The sequence below is a fragment of the Primulina eburnea genome, chromosome 18 (genome assembly GCF_022965805.1).
Source record: "Primulina eburnea isolate SZY01 chromosome 18, ASM2296580v1, whole genome shotgun sequence".
NCBI classification, from domain to species: domain Eukaryota; kingdom Viridiplantae; phylum Streptophyta; class Magnoliopsida; order Lamiales; family Gesneriaceae; genus Primulina; species Primulina eburnea.
In genome coordinates, this window is record NC_133118.1 from 19,292,080 (window position 1) to 19,316,178 (window position 24,099).

Consider the following 24,099-nt stretch of genomic DNA (forward strand, 5'->3'; position numbering starts at 1 on the left):
AGTTTCACCTTCTCTGTCATGTCACGAATCATATCTGGCCCAAGTTCTGGCACTTCTGAGATATCATCCCAATATAGCGGAGATCTGCACTTCTTGCCATACAAAGCTTCAAACGGTGCCATCTCAATGCTCGTCTGATAGCTATTACTGTAAGAGAATTCGCAAAGAGGTAGGGAATCTTGCCAACTAGTGCCAAAATCTAGCACTACGGCTCTCAACATATCCTCTAAAGTCTGGATAGTCGGCTCTAACTGTCCGTCTGTCTGAGGATGGTAAGCAGTGCTAAGGTGTAAGGTCGTACCTAAAGCTTGTTGTAAGCTGTGCCAGAAGTGCGAAGTGAATCGTGGATCACGGTCTGATACAATAGACTTCGGCACTCCATGCAATCTGACTACCTCTCGAATATATATCTCCGCCATCTGATCTTGTCTATACGTCATTCTGTACGGAATAAAACAAGCAGATTTGGTAAATCTGTCAATAATGACCCAAATCGCATCGCAGCCTCTAGATGATCGAGGTAACTTCATCACGAAATCCATGGAAATGTGGTCCCATTTCCATTCTGGAATAGATAAACTCTGAAGTAAACCTCCCGGCTTCTTTCTTTCCGCTTTTACCTGTTGGCAGTTTAAACACTTAGACACATATTCTGCGATATCTGACTTCATCTGTTTCCACCAGAACTGTGTCTTCAAGTCATTGTACATCTTCCTGCCACCAGGATGGATGCTGAACCGACTACAATGTGCTTCGGACAAAATCTGATGTCTCAAATCTGGAACATCTGGCACTACAAGGCGATTATTGACGTACAACACATGATCGCATACCTGATATTCTGATAAATGCCCTGCTCTGACCATCTGAATCGATCTTTGCACATTCTGATCGGTTCGTTGAGCTTCTTTGATCCTCCTGATCAAGTCCGGCTCAACTTGAATAGCAGCAAGTCGTAGTGGCTTCTTATCTGTATCAAATGCTAATCCCGAGAAACAGCAATTTTCAACTAACTTTGTAACACCTATCGTCGATAAGGACAAGGCACATACCTTCCGACTCAAGGCATCTGCTGCTGCGTTTGACTTTCCTGGATAATATTTGATTTCACAATCAAAATCTTTCAATAAATCCAACCATCTACGCTGCCTCATGTTCAATTTTGATTGAGAGAATAGGTACTTTAGGCTCTTGTGATCGGAGAATATCTCAAATTTCTCGCCGTAGAGATAATGACGCCAAATCTTTAATGCAAATACGATAGCCGCCAATTCCAGATCATGAATGGGGTATCGAACTTCATGTGGCTTCAATTGTCTCGAGGCGTATGCGATCACATGGCCTCGCTGCATAAGAACACATCCCAAACCTCTATGAGAAGCATCACAATAGACAACGAAATCAACCGTACCTGAAGGTATCGTCAACACTGGAGCACTAGTTAGCCTTTTCTTCAGTTCTAGGAAGCTAGACTCGCACTCCTCTGACCAAACAAATGGTGCATTCTTTTGCGTCAATTGAGTTATTGGCTTGGCAATACTGGAGAAATCTTTGATAAATCTTCTGTAGTATCCGGCTAAGCCCATGAAACTGCGTATTTCTGGTACAGAAGTCGGTCTCGACCAACTGATCACAGCTTCCACTTTACTTGGATCTAAAGAAATACCATCTCCAGAAATGATATGCCCTAAGAAGACAACTCGATTCAACCAAAACTCACACTTTGACAATTTAGCATACAGTCGCTCGTTTCTCAACGTCTGCAAAACAATTCTGAGATGCTCTGCATGCTCATTTCTGTTCTTTGAATACACCAAAATATCATCAATGAAGACAATCACAAATTCATCTAAATATCTCTGAAACATTTGGTTCATCAAGCCCATAAATACCGCAGGAGCATTGGTTAAACCAAAAGGCATGACAATAAATTCGTAATGTCCATACCTGGTTCGAAACGCTGTCTTCGGTATATCTACATCTCGAACTCTGAGCTGATGATAACCAGAACGTAAATCAATCTTAGAATAGACCGAGGATCCCTGCAACTAATCAAATAGATCATCAATCCTAGGCAAAGGATATTTGTTCTTGATCGTTGCCTTATTCAGCTGCCGGTAGTCTATACACAATCGCATCGAACCGTCTTTCTTTCGCACAAACAGCACCGGAGCGCCCCAAGGAGATACACTAGGTCTGATATATCCCTTGGCTAGAAGATCTTCTAACTGTGCTTTCAGTTCTTTGAGTTCGATGGGTGCCATCCTATACGGAGCTCTCGAAATAGGGACGGTACCTGGTGTAAGATCAATACTGAAATCAACCTCTCGAACCGGAGGTAATCCTGGGATTTCATCTGGAAAAATATCTGGAAATTCCCGCACTACTGGCAGATCTGCCAATGCCGGGCTCGACTTCTGCATATCTACAGCATAAATAAAGAAACCATCCACTCCTTTCTGTAGCAATCTGTTCATAGTAAGAGCCGAAATCAAGGGAATCCGAGATCTGGAACCCTTCCCGTAGAATTTCCACTCGTCTGTCATCTCGGGTCTGAATCTGACAATTTTGTGGAAACAATCCACGGTGGCTCTGTACTTTGTTAGCATGTCAATACCGACTATACAATCAAAATCAGCTAGACCCAACACTATACAATCTAGGTCAATATCATGCCCCTCAAACTGTAGAATGCAATGTCTAACCGTAGTTACAGATATCAATCCACTTCCCAACGGAGAATTAATAGATACAACATCTAACAAAGACTCAACAGGCAATGAATGCAACAATGCAAATCGCTCCGAAATGAATGTATGCTATGCACCTGTATCTATCAAGATATAAGCAGGATAACCATAAAGAGAGCAGTTACCTGCTATAACATCATCTGGTGCATCTTGTGCTTGCTCCTCTGTCAACGCAAACACTTGGGCTTGTTGCCTCGGAGGTTGACTCACCGTCTGACTACCTCGAGCTCAAGGTTGAGTCGATGCTGGTGGAGGCTGAAAAGAGTGAACCGATGATGCCTGTCGTTCAAACTGAGGTACTGACCCGGATGCTCGTCCACTCTGGGCTGGCTGTACACTCCTCTGGGGACAGACTTTGGCAAAATGCCCCGGTTGCCTACAAATGTTGCATCGGCCTGTAACTCCCTGGCACTGTTCGGTCGCATGCTTCCCTCCACAGGAACTGCAATAAACACCCGAATATCTGGCACTCTGATCAAAACCAATCTGTCTTGATCCGCTGGAGCTCGACGAACTGCTCCCAGGTCGCTTAAACTGTTTACCCTTGGATTTCAATTGATCTTTTCTGCCGCTGCTGCTACCGCCGCTTTCAAATCTTGGAGGGGGTGGAATGGTAGATGCCGGTGGTCTCGGTGTCGGAGCAACATAAGGAGCACTCCGCTGCCTCAACAATCCTGCTTCTGCACCCTTGGCTCGATTCAATGCATCCGCAAAGTTATTAGGTCTTCCCGTGTTTACCAAAGTAAAGATGTCCGGGTTCAAGCCATTTATGAATTGGTCCGCCACCGCCTCGTCACTACCTGAAACATGGGGTGCAAAACGAAGCAGAGAAGAGAATTTGGCAACATACTCCTCAATGTTCAGTGGCCCTTGCCTTAGATTGGCAAATTCTGCACCTTTATCCTTGCGATATGATATGGGAAAGAACCGCTGATAGAACTCCGTCTTGAATACTTTCCAAGTAATCTCGGTACCCCGCTGCTCTAAAGCTCTCCTAATGTTCAACCACCAATTCTTGGCTATATCTTGCAATTGATGGCCAATTAGCTTTATTCTCTTCTCGTCACTGTACTCCAAAGAGTCGAATAACATTTCAATGTCCTCAAGCCAACTTTCGCACTCGATGGCATTCTCGGTATCTTTTAATGTGGGAGGTCGAAAGGATTGGAATCGCTTCAGCAACGTCTCCATAAGGGTCGCCGTAACATCCTATAGGATCTCCGGATGTGCTCCCCTGTTCTGGCGCTGCTGGTCGCAGAGGTACGGCTGCTCTTCTAGGAGGCATGTATCTAATAATCCAACTGATTAGTACACAAGATATACAAATGTCTCAGCCCTCCTCTAGTCAGTTACCTCTGATCTAGAATCGGTTCTGATTCAGTTTATTACACGTTGTGATCAATCAGATAACAATTAACATGTAATAAAGAAATCAATAAACATGCTAGCACATCATAAAGCAAGGAAGAAGACTCGATCTACCCCGCTCATTCTATCGTATCTTACACTAAAAGATCTACGGCTCTGATACCACCTGTTGTGGGGACCCGGGCTCTAATTCTTTTTCTTGGGATTAAATGGATCGTTAACATAAAACGTGGGTCAAATTTTCGCTTTTTAACCTTCAATCAAATGTTACTAACTAGGCATAAAACATGTCTCTATTTTATTACATCAGCATAATATACAAACATAGGATACAACATTTCTTGTTTTAATCTATCCTCTGTAAACTAGTAGTGAAATACAGTACAAGATAAAAGTAGTTCTACTAGTCCCTCAGCTAGGCCCGTGATCACCACGCTATGTCCATCGCTCATCTCTGTCGTGACCTAGATCCTGCCCCACCTGTTGTTATGCACACATACAGACATAACAACAGCCGGAAAACCGGTGAGAACAAATCCCAGTATAAACATGTATACATGCAATAAAACAATCTAAAACATGAAACATGCTAATATGAATGTCATTCATATATAATCATGCAATGCGAGTCTAATCATGTCTAGATGCGACTCGACTAGAACTCTAGGGATCCCGTTATGAATAAGACGTCACTGTCTGTCACCTACCCTCCCAATCGAGGTGCTGTACGTCTTATTCCTAGACTTCGGCCTGATCTGTATCCGCGTCTACAATAGGGGCGATGATCTTCCCCTAAGCTGTGATATCGCCGAACGTCTAGAAGTCTGCCTGATCTCCAGACTGTCCTATCTTAATGCATGAATACACAATCTGTAAACAAGCATAATCATTCTAATGCAATGCCACATGATCTGTAAACAAAGCATAGCAAGATTTGTATACAAATTCTATAAACAAATCTATAAACAATCATAATCACATCTAGATATAAACAATAAAACAAGTATGTGATTTTTGTTGGGAAACTCAAATGTGATCTCATTTGAGTCATGATTCCCCAAGCAAAACATGTACTATACCTTTCGACGCACAATCGCTGTCACGGTCGCCAAACTGAATCTGAAATGGAAATGTTGATATACCATCTATCAATCTCTAATCTAAATCAACACATGTCCAAGCTACTACGGGATCTCGATACAATTTGACGGCGTAACGACGTAATTCTCAACACCGGTCAATCCAATTCTTAACAGATATCAACATTATCTCATTCTCAATCATTCTCATTCATAATCCAACACAATATCCATCCAAAACACAATGATTCTTCCCCAATAATTCATAAATCATACTGAAATTCATAGGAAATACATATGATATCATTTCTTTGATCCGTTTACAAATATATCATGCTCAATACGTCAAGAACACAATATAACTATCATATTCTAATTTCCTAAACATCTGAATTTCGAAACCTGCTGAAATTACATAAAACTTACATCACTTTGTAGCTAGTAACGAGAGGAGCTCAAAACCGCAGTCGGATTTGAATTTGGATATCTAAATCTTACAAAAGCACAAGTAAAGGTATAGAGAATGAAGCTTTTCCTCCCTCTGAAATCTCGATTCCTGTTGCTGAAATGAAGAAATTTGAGGCCAACTATATATATATTGCATGGTTTGCACACATGGCTCATTCTTCATAAGCCACGCATGACCGCGGGTGCGGTGCCCTTAGGAGCGCGGGTGCGCTATGGCTTCGGCAGAACGATGATTTTCCATAATGCATAGACCGCGGGTGCGGTCATGTAACTACCGCGGGTGCGGTCTCAGCACCGCGGGTGCGGTCTAGTTCTACTGCGGGTGCAGTGTGGCTACGGGAATGTTACTAATTTTCTGCTCATTGCACCGCGGGTGCGGTGCTTGCCAGACCGCGGGTGCGGTCTTGCACATCTAAAATTTCATATTTTCCCGCATCGTTTCGCCCCGTCTGTTCTTGCGTTTCGTATTCAACTATCTCCAATAATCTCAGTCATTACATTTCTTAATTTCTATCTATGCATATTCAATCTAGGGCATTACAAATCAACACTAGGCACCCACATTCTACCTCTTTATCTCACAATACCATCTGACACTGTGTAGATTTCACTGCCCCTGGCTTCCTCCTTCAGCCTCCACTTCTGCAATTGCTCGTCTGAAGTCTAGCCCGCATGAATACGGTCTAGGAAAGATGATTGAACTGTCAGATTAGACAGCCTTGGAGCTCTGCCCTCGCGATAAACTTCCAAATCAAACCTTTGAATCTCAGACAGAAGAGGTCTCTGTGCTGACAACTGTGCTACAACTGCAACTTTTCTGCCCAAGGCGTCTGCCACATCATTACCTTTTCCCGGATGGTATCTAATCTCGCAGTCATAGTCTTTTACCAACTCTAACCACCATCTCTGTCTCATGTTCAGTTCCTTCTGCGTGAAGAAATACTTTAGACTCTTGTGATCGGTAAATATCTGACACTTCTTGCCATACAAGTAGTGTCTCCAATTCTTCAACGCAAAGACGACTGCGGCTAGCTCAAGATCATGAGTCGGGTAGTTCTTCTCGTGCACTTTCAACTGCCTGGAGGAATAGGCTATAACCCGACCCTGCTGCATCAATATTGTGCCTAACCCGAGCTTAGATGCATCGGTGTATAGAACAAAATCACCTTGCCCTCTTGGCATGGCTAACATCGGCGCTGAAATAAGAGCTTGTTTCAAAGTATCAAAGCTCTCCTGACATTCATCACTCCACACAAACTTAGTATTCTTCTTGGTCAGTGAAGTGAGTGGCACGAATATCGACAAAAACCCCTGAATAAAGTTACGGTAGTAACCGGCTAAGCCCAGAAAAATGCGGATCTCTGATGCATTCTTCGGTTCAACCCATTCCTTAACGACTGCCACCTTGGATGGATCCACCTCAATTCCACTGCTAGATATTATATGACCCAAAAACACTACTTTCTCCAACCAAAATTCACACTTACTGAACTTCGCAAATAACTTGCGACTCTGCAAGACCTGTGAAACTGTCTTAAAGTACTGGTTGTGCTCCTCATGGCTCTTCGAGTAAATGAGAATGTCGTCAATAAATACTATGAGGAACTGATCAAGGTAAGGTTGAAATATTCGGTTCATGAGGTCCATGAAAATTGCTGGAGCATTCTTCAGTCCGAATGACATCACTAAGAACTCGTAACTCCCATATCTGGTCCTGAAGGCTGTCTTGTGCACATCTGCATCTTTCACATTCAGTTGGTGATACCCTGATCGAAGATCTATCTTAGAGAACACTGTGGCTCCCTGCAACTGATCAAACAAGTTTTCGATTCTAGGAAGTGGGTTCTTGTTCTTTATCGTTACCTTGTTCAATTCTCTGTAATGGATGCACAGCTTCATAATCCCATCCTTCTTTTTCACAAAAAGCACTGGTGCGCCCCACGGTGAGAAACTAGGGCGAATGAATTTCTTGTCTAGAAGCTCCTGAATCTGCTGTTTGAGCTCTAACATTTCAGCTGGAGCTAACCTGTATGGTGCCTTAGAGATTGGCACACTGTCTGGCATAAGCTCGATTGCAAATTCCACCTCTTTCTCTTGTGGAAGAACTGTGACGTCGTCAGGAAAGATGTCTGGGAAGTCACTGACTACTGGCGCCTCTGATAGTGACGGAGTGGGTACGTCAGGTGCTGAAATGATGCTGGTCAAGAAGGCCTGACACCCCTTGGAAATGAGTCTCCGCGCCTGCTTGCAAGAAATCATGCGAGGAAAACTCCTCCATCTTGCTGGCTAGAAGAGAAACTGCTCCAGACCCAAAGGTCTTACTAACACTGATCTCTTATGGAAGTCAATAAGGACTATGTTCTTGGTTCGCCAGTCCATTTAATGTCGAATTCTGGCATCAACTAGACGATCAAGTCAACATACACTAGGTGGCCGTGCAATTCCATATCGATGTCCCTAACCACACTAGTAGCTGATAATTCTTCCCCGGATGGCACTGTTACTGAATAATTCATGTCAAGGCCGATGGTCTTGATATCCAAGTGACTAGAAAACGTCTCTGATATGAAAGAATGGGTGGCTCCTGAGTTTATTAGGGTCAGAGTGGCTATTCGCTTAATGAAAATATTTCCTGAGGGACGTTAGCACAACACAAACTTATATCCCAGAATTTTTAACATTAACCTCAAACATAGCAGAAATTTAATATCCCAAATCACTCAAAATATTACTAGCACCTTAATAATCCCAAATACAATTCAAAACATGCAAGACAACAATAATACTGAGCTTAGGTAGAAAATTTTACCGGTCAGTAATGTCGAGTTTGGGTTCGCCTCTTGTGCATGCGTGGCGAACACTCTGCCCTGAGTTGGTTGTTTCCAGTATGGGCACTCTTTCAGCATGTAGTCAGTAGCTCCACATTTAAAACACTTGCCTGACCCATATAAGCACTGCCCCGGATGCTGGCAGTGGCACTTAGGGCATACCGGGGGAAAAACTGGCCTCTGTGGCGCCCCTTGCTGCTGAATTGGACCCTTGCCCTTTGGCGGTCCCTGATACGGTTTTTCCCTGGCGGCGCCTGATACGGTCTCTTAAACTGGGGCCTCTGATGCTGCTGAGGTGCCTGATAGGGCCTCTTGCCCGGCCTATCCAACTCGATATCTCGCCGATCCTGCTCTGCAGCCAATGCTATAGATACAGCAACTGCATAAGTAGTAGGGCCAGCAACTCGGACATCACGGCGCAAGATCGGCCGCAATCCATCCATGAAATGCCTCAGCTTACTCTGGGCATCATTAGCTATCAGGGGAACGAAATGACACCCCCTCTCAAACTTCCTCACAAAGTCTGCCACGCTGCTGTCTCCCTGCCGCAACGACATAAACTCCATCGTCAATCTGGACCGTACTTCCTCCGTAAAGTACTTGGAGTAGAACACCTCCTTGAAACCATTCCCAGGCAGCACTTGCAAGTTGACTGCCATGAACGCACTCTCCCACCATAGTCTGGCGTCCCCTGTCAGAAGGAACATGGCACACCTGACCCTATCTACAACGGTCAGTTCCATAAAATCAAAGATTACCTCGATGGACTTAATCCATCCCTCAGCTATCATCGGGTCAGTGGTACCTGAAAACTCTTTTGGATTCATCCTCCTGAACCTCTCATATATTGCCTCTGGCCTGGGCCTCGCCCCAACGTCAATTGCAGCCTGGTTCCCCGCAAACTGTGCGAAGAACTGAGTCATTCCTGCAAGCATCTGTGCCTGCATGTCTGGAGGTGGAGGTGGAGGAGCGTCTCTTCTCTCCTATCGAGGCTCCCTGTCCTCATCCCTTGCTTCACGGTCGATCACACGTCTAGGAGGCTTACTATTCCAATAATTTACCCAACACGTAAACCCAACATGCATGAACATGATATCAATGACCTAAGATGCACGTACTTCAAATTTAAAATATTCACATGCTGAAATCAGAACTTAATGCTTACTACATAACATAAATTTGAAACCTTAAAACTTACAAACTTGAGGTGTGACTTCGTGAGCTTCTTGCGACTGGCAGTAGGCATAACCCTTTACAAGAACACGGCTCTGATACCAACTGTAACGTACCGTAATTTTACTACTCAAAATTTGCGGAAGAATTTAAAATTTTCTTAAATAAAAACGACGCATTCAAAATTCGATAAAATAAACTTTAAGTCTCAACAAAGATCTAAAATAGAGTTTGACAAAAGTATTTGAACATTTTCATAAAGACTTAAAAACATGGCGGTCCTCGGGTTTAGCCTCCCGCTCAGTCCAAGCCTGCTCCTTGGTCCCCGCCTCCTGTCTCCTCATAAACATCCTCACCTACATCGATCAAGTCTAGTGAGTCTAAAGACTCAACACGTATAAACTGTAAGTAACAAGTACTACATAATAAGATCACACACAACTTTAAAATAGGACATACATACTTTAAACTTGAACTTTCATGATAAAACTTGAACATACGTACATATATACATAGACGTGCCATAAAATTTTCTTAAACATGCTTGCATACTGGAACATACTTAAAAATACATAGCTTCATCATTTTGCGTAGAGGCATGTTTCAAAGCAAGTGACCCTTAACATAATTGCCTGATCAGACAAAACTATAGTAATGGGATGACAGGGACGTATCCACTGCCACATACATGAGATCCCCGTTCATAATTTAACGTGCTAATTGGTCCACGTTCATAATTTAACACTTTCCAATCTCGATCTAAATCCGTTCATAATTTAACGGGCGGATTGGTCCCCATTCATAATTTAATGTTTTCCAATCCTAAACATAATTTGGTCACAAGACATTTAGCATACCTCAAAAACTTAAAATATTTTCTTGCACGTCAACATACTTACTTGGCAATGAGGGATTCGTTTGTTTTCATTTGGAGCCGCTGCTGCATATACTTACATAATTACATGCACTTACATTTCATAGCTTAGACGTAGGTACTCGTGCTCACCACCGAAGTAATTAAATATCTTATGACATTCTAGATCTCTCGCGACTTGACCTCATTAAATCATCGTACTAACCCATGACATCGAACCCCAAACAATCTCTAAAATGATGTGTGAACCTTTCCCAAAAATAAAGGACATGCACTTACTATTCAAACTTGAAAAGAAGAAAGAACAAAAAATTTTGACAGAAGGGGTGGCGCTCGGGCTGTAAAACTTGACCGCTCGAGCGGCAGGGTCCGCGCTCGGGAGGTAACAAATTTCTGCCCGAGCGCCGAGGTTACTTGGATTAAATGCATGGGTTATACGTGTACTGAAACTCGAAAAAACATTTTAACGTGCATCACATAAACATAATTAATTTAGAATAATGCATATAAATAAATCATGCACTACTAAGACTCGTTTTAAAATTTTAATAAATAATTTCATAATTAATTAAATGTATAAGTTATACGTGTACTGAATTTGTACACAACAGTTCAGTCCAGAATGAGTAGCGTCCACTAGTTCCTGAATTTTGATTCCTTTGGGTCGAGCGGGAGCAAAGGTGGGAGGTCGATTGATATTGATCAAAGGAGCTGAAACTCTTGCTGATTCCTTCTTTTTAATAGCTGTGGTGATGACATTTTTGGATGGATTAGTTGGTCGAGGTAATTGATCTTTAGCTGAAACATCAGCTGGAATGAATTTTAAAGGAATAGCCTGAATAGGCTATTGAGCGTCTGATTGTTTCAATCTATCAGCTGGGAAAGATTCCAACATTACTATCGGCTTGGTTTTCTGTGTCCTTTGTTTCTTTGCAATCTTCTGAGAAGGTGTCTTCTCAGAATCTGATTCACAGACAATCAATTTTCTCTTGATTGTTTTCAGATGAGCCAAAGTTCTTCCCTTCTTTACTGACTTGGGAACATCCTGCTGCATCCATATCTCCTTTTTTATCTTTAAAAACTTATCAGAAGAGATGTCGAGTTTAGTCTTGGGTGGCTGAACGTTCTTGGCATTGAAGACTTTGAATTTGACTGATTTTTCAGCATTATCAGCCACTAGCCCCTGACCATCAAAAGATAACTGATTTGAACTGCATACCCCCTTGACTGCTTGGTTGATTTGAGCATTTTGCGCCAAACGGTGAAGATGATATGCCTCCAGTTCACCTTCTTTTCAGCCATAATCACAGTCATTGCTTGAAATTTTTCAAGAGTAAGGGCAGCAAAAGAATCGGCCTTAGCGAAGAACCCCTTAGCCACAATATCAGCCAGCAGTTGAATTTCTGGCTTCAACTCTTTCTTCGGATCAGAAACTTTGATTTTTCGACCATAAACTGACAACAACGATTAAATCTCCTCAATATCGGATGTATCAACCTCAGAAACGTTGTTGAGCCCATCAGTAGGCAACAAGAACAATTCTCCAAAATATTCTTAAGAAATGGTAAACAACTGACCATTGACAGTAGTGATGATGTTTCCATCAGAATTGACATACCCATTTGAGTTGAAATCATGAGGTTCCTTCGGGTAGATTTCTTGAGAAGATTGTCCCAAAAACGTCCTCAAACCAGTTGCTTCCAATTTTAGAAATACGTTCTTGATATCTGCCTCATTGACTGATAGAACTGATTCAAAATCAATAGCCATAGTATTCAGAACGTGTGCTAGAATTTTATTTGCCATTTCAGAGAATATGAAAACCTGAAAGTTTGCAAGATATAAGTTCGGAGTAAGAATTTGTTCTGAAAATTGATATTCGCGTAAGGAAGAACTGAATTGGGGCGGGAAAGGTAGATATATAGGTGACTGTTCAATTTCTATACATGTGTCAGTCCACAAAAAATTTGAATATAAAAACGTGTGTACGTGTGCTGCAAGCGTGTGTACAATTTCAGATGGTTCAAATGAGACCACGTTTTAAAGATGCTATTTAGCCATAAAAAAACAGTCACATGACTTGATTTGGAATATAATTTGGTTAATTAGTTAAATTATGTGAGAACATTAGTAAAATAACCAGCTGAACGATCAGTTGTGAAACTGTGTCTTTTCAGCTGACGATTTACTAATTGTTGTCTTCTCAGTTAACCTTTTAAAACTAATATTCCCCCTTAATAAATGCATATATAAATTACGAGAATTTAAGCAAGATATAAAATGAGTAAAGATTCCGTCCTTTCATCTTCCTTGACCCTGGGCTATAAATGAGAATAGCTCGGTTAGTCTCAATCATATCATCAAATAATATTCAAAAGCTATAATGGCAGGTGCAAGTAGCTCGAAGACTCCTGATATGGCCGAAGAATTTAAGAACTCAGCTATGGAGAAGAGAAAGACTGCTATGGAAGATGAAGACTTTCACAAAATTCTCCGATACTGGGAAAAGTTTCAAGAACTCCAGTTTCTCCAGGAGTGTGGAGCGGCTACCACCCCCAAACTGGTGGCAAAACTGAAGAAATATCTGCAGCGCTTGCACGTTTCTGATGAGGTGGACATCTTTGCAGGTGAAGGTGTCTACCTACTGATGTTCCAGAAGGAAAAGAAGATTCTAAAACAAATTTCTGAATCAGATAGCTTCCTTAAGACATCCACCGTAGCTTTAACCAGTTGGTTTGCCAAGTGGAGGTCTGCTGTTGAGGAAGAATATTTCAATGTACTCCGTGCTTATTATTTTTAATTAATAAAAAAGTTTATCTTTGTCTTTAATCTTCCTGCAAGAATTAATCTCAATAGTTGATAAGTAAATCACGAACTGAACATACTAGCTGAAAAATAAAAAACTGACATCAATTAAAAATTAAGAACAGATACATGACACAAATTAATTAACTACTTATATATTGGCAGTAAAACTGATTAAGAAATCGATTAATCCAAGTATATTGTGAAAGTGAGGAAACTTAGTCTTGGGCAATGGTTTGGTGAAGATGTCAGCTGCTTGTTGTTCAATTGAGACATATTCCAGTCTTATGTCCTTCTTCAAGGCATGATCTCTGATAAAGTGATGCCTGACATCTATGTGTTTGGTCCTTGAATAAAGAACTGGATTGTAGGTGATATCAATCGTGCTTGTGTTGTCACGGAATATGGGCGATTCTTTGGCAATAACTCCATAATCTTTTAGTTGTTCCTGAATCCAGAGCAGTTGAGCACAACAACTCCCAGCAGCAAGATATTCTGCTTCAGGTGTGGAAGTAGCAATGGATGTCTGCTTCTTGCTGAACCAAGAGATCAGTCTGTCTCCTAGAAACTGACATGATCCACTTGTACTTTTTCGATCAAGCTTACATCTTGCATAATCTGCATCTGAATATCCAACTAGATTGACAGAGTTGTCTTTAGAATACAATAACCCGACATTTTGAGTGCCTTTAAGATATTTTAAAATACGTTTGGCAGCTGAAAAATGTGATTGCTTGGGATTTTCTTGAAATCGAGCACACATGCAAAAAACAAATGCAATATCTGGACGACTAGCAGTTAGGTACAATAATGAACCTATTAAGCCTCTGTAAAGTGTCGCCTCAACTGATATTCTCCCTTGATCAGTGTCCAGTTTCACTGATGAGCTCATGGGAGTACTTGCAGCTGAACACGATTCCATGCAAAATTTCTTCAGCAACTCTTTCGTGTATTTAGTTTGACTGATAAAAATGTCTGTCTCCAGTTGCTTCACTTGTAGTCCAAGAAAAAAAGTATGTTCACACATCATTCTCATTTCCAATTTATCTGCATCAACTTAGCAAATTTCTCGCATAATTTGGGGTTATTTGACCCAAATATAATGTCATCAACATAAATTTTAACGAGTAAAATGTGATCATTCTTTGAAAATGTAGGGACTCAGGCTCTAACTCAATTCTATCTGTGATTAAATGGATCTGTGAGAAAATGTGGGTCAAATTTTCTCTTTTTAACATTAAATCAAATGTTATTACTAAGCAAAATCCTTCTTTATTAATTTACATTATACATAATGTACAACATAATAAACGAGTCTTGTTCTAACACATCACTCTAAACTAGTGTTTAATACAAATACCAACATACAAGTAGTCCAAGTCTAATACAAGCCACTAGTCATCTTCTACGCCCGTAGCCACCACGCTATCTCGAACTCATCTCTGTGGTGACCCAGATCATGCCCCACCTGTTGTTATGCACACATACATACATAACAACAGCTGGAAACTCCGGTGAGAACATATCCCAGTATAAAACATGTATACATGCATATGCATAATAAAATCATAAAGCATAATCTCATGCATGTAACATAAATCATAGGTTCCATAGTCTATGAAACCAATCCATAAAAACATGCAATGCAAATTAACTCATGCCTTAACTCAACTCGACTCTACTCTAGGGATCCCGGGGTAAATAAGACGTCACTGTCTGTTACCTACCCTCCCAATCGGGGTAACTGTACGTCTTACTCCTAGACTTCGGTCGTGTCTGTATCGAATGTCTACAATCGGAGGAAGTCTGCTCCTATGCGTCGATACACCGAACGTCTAGTTTTGACAATTCTGTCAATGACTCTCCTATCTCAATGCTTGAATATAAATCTATAAACACAACATTATCATATCAGGAGATTTAAATATAATCTATAACCAATTCAAAACATATCAAAACATGAACAATAAATCTAGTATGTGATTTACATTTTTCAATCTCTAACTCAATCAAGACATATATACAATCTATACAATCACATGAATTATACCTTTCTTGTAGTTCGTAGAAGTCTGAGTCTCGTATTCTTGATATCGAATCTGAAATGGCAATGTTGATAAACATTTTTCAATCTCTAACTCAATCAAGACATATACAATCTATAATCATTCTTGACACAATTGGATAGCATAACGACGTGTTCTCGCGGTACCAACCAATCCAAATATCAACATTTATCAATACATCATAATCTTTGATTCATAATCCATATATTCTACTCATTAGCATCACAAAATCTGTTGAAATTCCTATACACATATGCTGGAAATTCATAGCAATAGCGTATGATACCCGATAATCATTCCGTTTGCAAATATACGATGCTCATAATCTCAAGAACACATATTATACATCATATCAGAATTTATCCAACACCAAAACTTCAAACCATGCTGGAATTTAAAGAAACTTACATCCTTTGATAGCCCTTGTCACGAGAAGGAAGAATCTATGCTTGGATTAAAGTTTGGATGAATAATTCTTACAAACCCAAGTGATGAAGTTGAAATAAAAGCTTGGAACTCCCTTCTCTCTCGTTTCTGATCTGTTGGAGCACTCAACAATGAAGATTCGGTGCTATTATATATATATATATATATATATATATATATATATATGCCATGTGTCATCATAAAAATCGAAGGTGCATTTCTCGCATGCAGCACCGCGGGTGCGGTCACTCTAGCCCCGCGGGTGCGCTAAAGCTTCGGCATGCTTTTCATTTTTCAAAATTGACGACCGCGGGTGTGGTACATATCAGACCGCGGGTGCGGTCACACCACCGCGGGTGCGGTCCTTCTCGCACCGTGGGTGCGGTCTTGCTTCGAAAAATATTTCCTACCCTACTGGACATCGACCGCGGGTGCGGCCTCTCCTAACACCGCGGGTGCGGTGTGGCTTCTGCCTGCATTTCAAAAATAAGAATTTTATGACCGCGGGTGCACTCCTGTTCTAAGCGCGGGTGCGGTCTATCAACACTCTAATTTCTCATGTCTTTCTCCCCTCATTGCACGTCATGCATTCTCATATATTCCGAGTCTCACGTCAATGAAGATTAATAAATCTCGAGCCTTACATTTCTCCCCCTCTAAGAAATGATTTCGTCCTCGAAATCACAGGCAATCTATCGAAGCATACATGAAAAGTAATATAATCAAGACTGAAGAATTACTTACATCATGAAAATAACTCGGGATGTTTCTGTCTCGTATCTACTTCTGTCTCCCAAGTCGCTTCTTCGATGCCATGTCGACTCCATTGGACTTTCACTAGCGGTATAGTCTTCGTTCTGAGCTTCTTTTCTTTCCGATCAAGAATCTGTATAGGTTGTTCAACGTAACTCAACGTCTGATCAAGCTCAGCTTCGTCAGGGTGAATGACATGAGAGGTATCTGGCATATATCTACGCAGCATCGATACATGAAAGACGTCATGTATCCCGGATAAAGAAGAAGGAAGAGCAAGTCGGTATGCTCGATCGCCAATCTTCTCCAGAATCTCGTAAGGACCAGTGTATCTCGGAGACAACTTTCCACGCTTGCCAAATCTGACTACGCCTCTGAAAGGAGAAATCTTTAGAAACACTATGTCTCCTGCTTCAAATACCAACGGTCTACGTCTGATATTGGCGTATTTCGCTTGCCTATCTTGTGCCGTCTTCATTCTTTTCTGAATTATTTTCACCTTCTCAATCATTTCAAGTATCATATCAGGCTCAAGTTCTGGTACCTCAGATACATCATCCCAGTATAACGGAGATCTGCACTTCTTGCCATACAAAGCTTCAAACGGTGCCATCTCGATGCTCGTTTGATAGCTATTATTGTATGAGAATTCGCAAAGAGGTAGGGAATCTTGCCAACTAGTGCCAAAATCTAGCACTACGGCTCTCAACATATCCTCTAATGTCTGGATAGTCCGCTCTGACTGTCCGTCTGTCTGAAGATGATAAGCAGTACTCAAGTGTAAAGTCGTACCTAGAGCCTGCTGCAAACTGTGCCAAAAGTGCGAAGTGAATCGTGAATCACGATCTGATACGATAGACTTCGGCACACCATGCAATCTGAATACCTCTTTGACATACAACTCTGCCATCTGATCATGACGGTAAGTCATTCTATATCAAATAAAACACGCTAATTTGGTTAATCTGTCAATAATGACCCAAATCGCGTCACAGCCACGGGAAGAACGAGGTAACTTCGTCACGAAATCCATGGTAATGTGATCTCATTTCCATTCTAGAATAGACAAACTCTGAAGTGAACCTCCAGGCTTCTTTCTCTCGGCCTTCACCTGTTGGCAATTTAAGCACTTAGACACAAATTCTGCAATATCTGACTTCATCTTTTCCACCAGAACTGTGTCTTCAGGTCTTTATACATCTTTCTGCCTCCAGGATGAATACTGAACCGACTACAGTGGGCTTCTGACAATATCTGTTGTTTCAACTCTGAAACATCTGGCACTACAATACGGTTATTCACATATAGCACGTGATCACGTACCTGATATTCTGATAGATGTCCAGCTCTGACCATATCAATCGACTTCCGCACATTTGGATCAATTCTCTGTGCTTCTTTGATCCTCATAATCAAGTCTGGATCAACTTGGATCGAAGAGAGTAGCAATGGTCTACTACCTGTATCAAATGTTAATCCAGACAAACAGCAATCTTCAACTAAATTCGAAACACCTATCGTCGATAAGGATAGGGCACAAACCTTTCGACTCAAGGCGTCTGCTGCTGCATTTGACTTCCCTGGATAGTATTTGATTTCGCAATCAAAGTCTTTCAGTAAATCGAGCCATCTGCGCTGTCTCATATTCAACTCTGATTGAGAGAACAGGTATTTCAGGCTCTTGTGATCGGAGTAGATTTCAAATTTCTCGCCATAGAGATAATGACGCCAAATCTTCAGTGCAAATACGATAGCCGCCAATTCAAGATCATGAATTGGGTATCGAGTCTTGTGTGGCTTCAGCTGTCTAGAGGAATATGCTATCACGTGTCCTCACTGCATAAGAATACATCCCAATCCTCTGTGAGATGCATCACAATATACAACGAACTCACCCGTACCTGAAGGAATCATCAAGACAGGTGCACTGGTCAGCCTCTTCTTCAACTCTAGAAAGCTAGACTCACAATCTTCAGGCCACACAAATGGCGTATTCTTCTGTGTCAACTAGGTAATCGGCTTTGCAATACTGGAGAAATCTTTGATAAATCTTCTATAGTACCCTGCTAGACCCATGAAACTGCGTATCTCTGGCACAGAAGTCGGTCTCGGCCAACTGATCACAACTTCAACTTTACTCGGATCCACAGAAATACCATCTCCGGATATGATATGACCCAAGAAGACAACCTGTCTTAGCCAAAACTCACACTTGGACAGTTTAGCATATAATCTTTCATTTCTCAGTGTTTGCAACACAATTCTCAATGGATTGGCATGCTCATTCAGATTCTTAGAGTACACCAAAATATCATCAATAAAGACAATCACAAACTCATCCAAGTACCTTTGAAAGATGCGGTTCATCAAACTCATAAACACCGCTGGAGCATTCGTTAAACCAAAAGGCATGACAACAAACTCATAATGTCCATACCTGGTTCGGAATGCTGTCTTCGGTATATCAACATCTCGAACTCTGAGTTGATGATATCCCGATCGCAAGTCAATCTTGGAATAGATAGATGATCCCTGCAACTGATCAAATAAGTCGTCTATTCTAGGCAAAGGATATTTGTTCTTTATCGTTGCCTTGTTCAGTTGCCTGTAATCTATACACAATCTCATAGAGCCGTATTTCTTCCGTACAAATAGCACCGGAGCACCCCAAGGAGATACACTGGGTCTGATATATCCCTTGGTTAGAAGATCTTCTAGTTGTGCTTTCAATTCTTTCAGCTCTATCGGTGCCATTCGATAAGGAGCTCTCGAAATAGGGACGGTACCTGGAATCAAATCAATGGTAAAATCTACCTCTCGAGCTGGAGGTAATCCTGGAATCTTGTCTGGGAATACATCTTCAAACTCCCGTACTACTGGCAAATCTGCCAATGCCAGGCTCGATTTCTATAAATCTACCGAATAAACAAGGAACCCTTCTGCTCCTTTCTGCAACAATCTATTCATAGTCAGAGCAGATACTAAGGGAATCCGAGGTCTGGAAGCCTTACCATAGAATTTCCACTCTTCTGTCATTTCAGGTCTGAATCTTACAATCTTGTGGAAACAGTCTACGGTAGCTCTGTACTTAGTCAACATGTCAATCCCGACAATACAATCAAAATCAGATAGACCAAGTACCACACAATCTAAATCAATCTCATGTCCCTCAAACTGTAGTATACAATGTCTAACTGAAGTCACAGATATTAACCCACTTCCCAACGGAGAAGAAATAGATACTACAGTAGACATTGATTCGACAGGCAAAGCATGTGTCAATGCAAAACGTTCTGATATGAATGTATGTGATGCACCTGTATCTATCAATACATATGCAGGATAACGGCAAAGAAAACAGTTACCTGCAATCACGTCATCTGGCGCATCTTTTGCCTGCTCCTCTGTCAATGCAAACACCTGAGCCTGTTGTCGGGGAGGTTGGCTCACCGTCTGCCCACCTCTGGCTCTAGGCTGGGAATTTGTAGGCGTGGGCTGGAAGGAGTGGACGGACGAAGCTTGCCTCTCGGGCTGAGCTACTGAAACTGATGACCCTGCACTCTGAAATCTCTGGGCACCTTTTTGGGGACAAACTCTGGCGAAGTGCCTCGGCTGTCTGCAATAGTTACATATGCCCATCACTCCCTGGCACTGCTCGGTGGCATGCCTACCTCCACAAGCACTGCAATAAACACCACTGTACTCTGAACTCTGACCCTGACCTCTCTGTCGGGATCCGCTAGAGCTCGACGAACTGCTCCCAGCTCTCTTAAACTGCTTCCCCTTAGCCTTCAAAAACTCTTTCTTGCCACTACCTCTTCCACTATCATATCGAGGAGGAGGTGGTGGAAACTGTACGGTGGGCGGTGGCGTCGGTCTCTGACCCGAAACACTATAGGAAGCTCCTCTCTGTCTGATCAAACCAGCCTCTGCTCCCTTTGCTCGGTTCAGCGCCTCAGAAAAGGTATTAGGTCGCCCCGTATTCACTAGAGTAAAGATGTCCGGATTCAAACCGTTTATGAACTGATTAGCAACTGCCTCGTCATTCCCTGCTACATGTGGTGCAAATGGAAGCAAGGAAGAGAATTTGGCAACATACTCCTCGATGTTCCATTGCCCCTGTCTTAAATTAGCGAACTCCGCCCCTTTGTCTTTTCGGTATGATACTGGAAAGAAACGTTGATAAAATTCATCTTTAAAAACTTTCCAAGTAATGTCAATACCTCGATGTTCTAGGGCTCGTTTCGCCGTTAGCCACCAACTCTTGGCCACTTCTTGCCATTGATGGTCGATCAGTTTCACTCGACGTTCATCTGAGTAGGCAAGTGATTCGAACAGCATCTCTATGTCATCCAGCTAGCTCTCGCAATCAGCTGCATTCTCAGTGCCTTTCAACGTTGGGGGTCGGAACGACTGAAACCGCTTCAACAGAGTCTCCATTGGTGTAGCAGTCACGTCCATCTTAGTACCTGACGTACTCCCCTGTTCTTGCACTTGTCCGGCAGCTGGCTGTGGTACTCTTCTAGGCGGCATATCTGATAATCAAACAGATTAGTATACAGTCTATACCATCTGTCTCAGCCCTCCTCTGATCATATACCTCTGATCGAGAATTAGTTCTGATCCAGGCTAGACAATTATATGCTGTAAATCAAATTAGATAATACAACAACACATAATATGGAAAGCAATAAATCATGCTAGCACATCAAAAGCAAGGAAGATGACTCGATCTACCCCGCTCATTCTATTTTATCTCAGTCTACAGAACCTACGGCTCTGATACCACCTGTTGTGGGGACCCGGGCTCTAACTCAATTCTATCTGGGATTAAATGAATCTGTGAGAAAATGTGGGTAAAATTTTCGCTTTTTAACATTAAATCAAATGTTATTACTAAGCATAATCTTTCTTTATTAATTTACATTATACATAATATACAACATAATAAACGAGTCTTGTTCTAACACATCACTCTAAACTATTGTTTAATACAAATACCAACATACAAGTAGTCCAAGTCTAATACAAGCCACTAGTCATCTTCTGCGTCCGTAGCCACCACGCTATCTCGAACTCATCTCTGTCGTGACCCAGATCCTGCCCCACCTGTTGTTATGCACACAAACAGACATAACAACAGCCGGAAACTCCGGTGAGAACATATCCCAGTATAAAACATGTATACATGCATATGCATAATAAAATCATAAATCATAATCTCATGCATGTAACATAAATCATAGGTTCCATAGTCTATGAAACCAATCCATAAAAACATGCAATGCAAATTAACTCATGCCTTAACTCAACTCGACTCTACTCTAGGGATCCCGAGGTGAATAAGACGTCACTGTCTGTTACCTACCCTCCCAATCGGGGTAACTGTACGTCTTACTCCTAGACTTCGGTCGTGTCTGTATCGAATGTATACAATCGGAGGAAGTCTGCTCCTATGCGTCAATACACCGAACGTCTAGTTTTGACAACTCTGTCAATGACTCTCCTATCTCAATGCTTGAATATAACTCTATAAACACAACATTATCATATCAGGAGATTTAAATATAATCTATAACCAATTCAAAACATATCAAAACATGAACAATAAATCTAGTATGTGATTTAGTTGAGAAAATCCAATCAAATCTGATTCGAGTCGTGTCTTCCCTACAATCACATGAATTATACCTTTCTTTTAGTTCGTAGAAGTCTGAGTCTCGTATTCTTGATATCGAATCTGAAATGGCAATGTTGATATACATTTTTCAATCTCTAACTCAATCAAGACATATATACAATCTATAATCAGCCTTGACACAATTGGATAGCATAACGACGTGTTCTCGCGGTACCAACCAATCCAAATATCAACATTTATCAATACATCATAATCTTTGATTCATAATCCATATATTCTACTCATTAGCATCACAAAATCTGTAGAAATTCCTATACACATATGCTGGAAATTCATAGCAATAGCGTATGATACCCGATAATCATTCCGTTTGCAAATATACGATGCTCATAATCTCAAGAACACATATTATACATCATATCAGAATTTCTCCAACACCAAAACTTCAAACCATGCTGGAATTTAAAGAAACTTACATCCTTTGATAGCCCTTGTCACGAGAAGCAAGAATCTATGCTTGGATTAAAGTTTGGATGAATAATTCTTACAAACCCAAGTGATGAAGTTGAAATAAAAGCTTGGAACTCCCTTCTCTCTCGTTTCTGATATGTTGGAGCACTCAACAATGAAGATTCGGTGCTATTCTATATATATATATATATATGCCATGTGTCATCATAAAAATCGAAGGTGCATTTCTCGCATGCAGCACCGCGGGTGCGGTCACTCTAGCACCGCGGGTGCGCTAAAGCTTTGGCATGCTTTTCATTTTTCAAAATTGACGACCGCGGGTGCGGTACATATCAGACCACAGGTGCGGTCACACCACCGCGGGTGCGGTCCTTCTCGCACCGCGGGTGCGGTCTTGCTTCGAATAAAATTTCCTACCCTACTGGACATCGACCGCGGGTGCGGCCTCTCCTAACACCGCGGGTGCGGTGTGGCTTCAGCCTGCCTTTCAAAAATCAGAATTTTATGACCGCGGGTGCACTCTTGTTCTAAGCGCGGGCGCGGTCTATCAACACTCTAATTTCTCATGTCTTTCTCCCCTCATTGCACGTCATGCATTCTCATATATTCCGAGTCTCACGTCAATGAAGATTAATAAATCTCGAGCCTTATAGAAAATTTGAAAAATGTCTTATCAACTGATCCAACAGAAAAATCGTGATCAGTTAGAAATTTTGAAAGAGTTTCATACCAAGCTCTTGGAGCTTGTTTAAGACCATATAAGGCTTTTTTCAAATGGTAGACATGATCAGGAAAATGATGATTGATGAAACCTGGAAGTTGTCCAACATAGACTTCTTCTTGCAACTGACCATTCAGGAATGCACTCTTTACATCCATCTGGTAGACTTTGAAATTCTTGAATGATGCATAGGCAAGGAATATTCTGATAGCTTCCAGTCTTGCAACTGGTTCATCTGTTTCATCATAGTCAATTCCTTCTTCTTGCCTGTATCCTTGTTCTACCAGTCTCGCCTTGTTGCGCACAACTGAACCATCTTCGTTCAATTTATTCATGTACACCCATTTTGTACCTATAACAATTTTTGAAACTGGTCTTGAAACTAGATTCCAGACATTGTTATGGGTAAACTGATTCATCTCCTCTTGCATTGCATTTGTCCAGTTTGGATCAGCAAGAGCTTCATTAGTTTTCTTCGGTTCCAACTGCGATACAAAATCTGAATGAATAAATAAATTGAGCATTTGATTTCTTGTTCTTAACGGGTCAGATGGATTACCTATCACAAATTCTGGAGGATATGATTTCTTCCATCTGAGTTCAGCGTTTGTTGATTCTGTATCACCAATTACTTCTGTAGGCAACTAAATATTTTCAGTTTCAGTTGGAGCTGTTT